The following is a 984-nucleotide window of genomic DNA, read 5'->3' on the forward strand; positions in this document are numbered from 1 at the left end:
TCGCTAGATCATGGTGCAAAACCAAAGCCACCCAACAAGCCTGGGCGATACTGGCACATATGGGCTTTGACGAAGAGGGGAGGAGGTGCGGTTCTATGGTGTAGTGGTTAGCACTGCGGACTCTGAATCCGCCGACCTGGGTTCGAATCCCAGTAGGACCTGTTATGGCGGCCGTGTTTGGGTTTTGTGCGTATGGCGCGAGGAGTGGTCAGTGGCTTTGAAATGGCGAGAGCGACGTTTTGACTGCGTTTGGGTTCTTGGAAGGCTTCGGACAGCCGTCAGGTGGGTTGGCAGTGGGTAGGCCAGTGCCTGCTGCCGTTTGCATTCGCTAGATCATGGTGCAAAACCAAAGCCACCCAACAAGCCTGAGCGATATACTGGCACATATGGGCTTTGACGAAGAGGGGAGGAGGTGCGGGTCTTTTGGGTTGTGGGTGGGATGTGGCTTTGACGAAGAGGGGAGGAGGTGCGGTTCTATGGTGTAGTGGTTAGCACTGCGGACTCTGAATCCGCCGACCTGGGTTCGAATCCCAGTAGGACCTGTTATGGCGGCCGTGTTTGGGTTTTGTGCGTATGGCGCGAGGAGTGGTCAGTGGCTTTGAAATGGCGAGAGCGACGTTTTGAGTGCGTTTGTGGGTTCTTGGAAGGCTTCGGACAGCCGTCAGGTGGGTTGGCAGTGGGTAGGCCAGTGCCTGCTGCCGTTTGCATTCGCTAGATCATGGTGCAAAACCAAAGCCACCCAACAAGCCTGGGCGATACTGGCACATATGGGCTTTGACGCAGAGGGGAGGAGGTGCGGTTCTATGGTGTAGTGGTTAGCACTGCGGACTCTGAATCCGCCGACCTGGGTTCGAATCCCAGTAGGACCTGTTATGGCGGCCGTGTTTGGGTTTTGTGCGTATGGCGCGAGGAGTGGTCAGTGGCTTTGAAATGGCGAGAGCGACGTTTTGAGTGCGTTTGTGGGTTCTTGGAAGGCTTCGGACA

The 984-nt window shown here is 56.2% G+C and overlaps 3 non-coding genes across 3 annotated transcripts; all 3 read left to right on the plus strand.

Annotated features, from left to right (window-relative positions):
• The first annotated feature begins 89 nt into the window (after nt 1–89).
• On the plus strand, nt 90–161 carry TRNAQ-CUG. The gene has a single exon. It is a non-coding gene; the product is annotated as a tRNA-Gln (tRNA).
• Nucleotides 162–470: 309 nt separating this feature from the next.
• On the plus strand, nt 471–542 carry TRNAQ-CUG. Its single transcript has one exon. It is a non-coding gene; the product is annotated as a tRNA-Gln (tRNA).
• A 255-nt stretch (nt 543–797) lies between these two features.
• Nucleotides 798–869, plus strand: TRNAQ-CUG. Its single transcript has one exon. It is a non-coding gene; the product is annotated as a tRNA-Gln (tRNA).
• Nucleotides 870–984: the final 115 nt, after the last annotated feature.

This window comes from Passer montanus, unplaced genomic scaffold, assembly GCF_014805655.1.
Source record: "Passer montanus isolate IOZ18808 unplaced genomic scaffold, ASM1480565v1 scaffold4004, whole genome shotgun sequence".
Taxonomy (NCBI): Eukaryota; Metazoa; Chordata; class Aves; order Passeriformes; family Passeridae; genus Passer; species Passer montanus.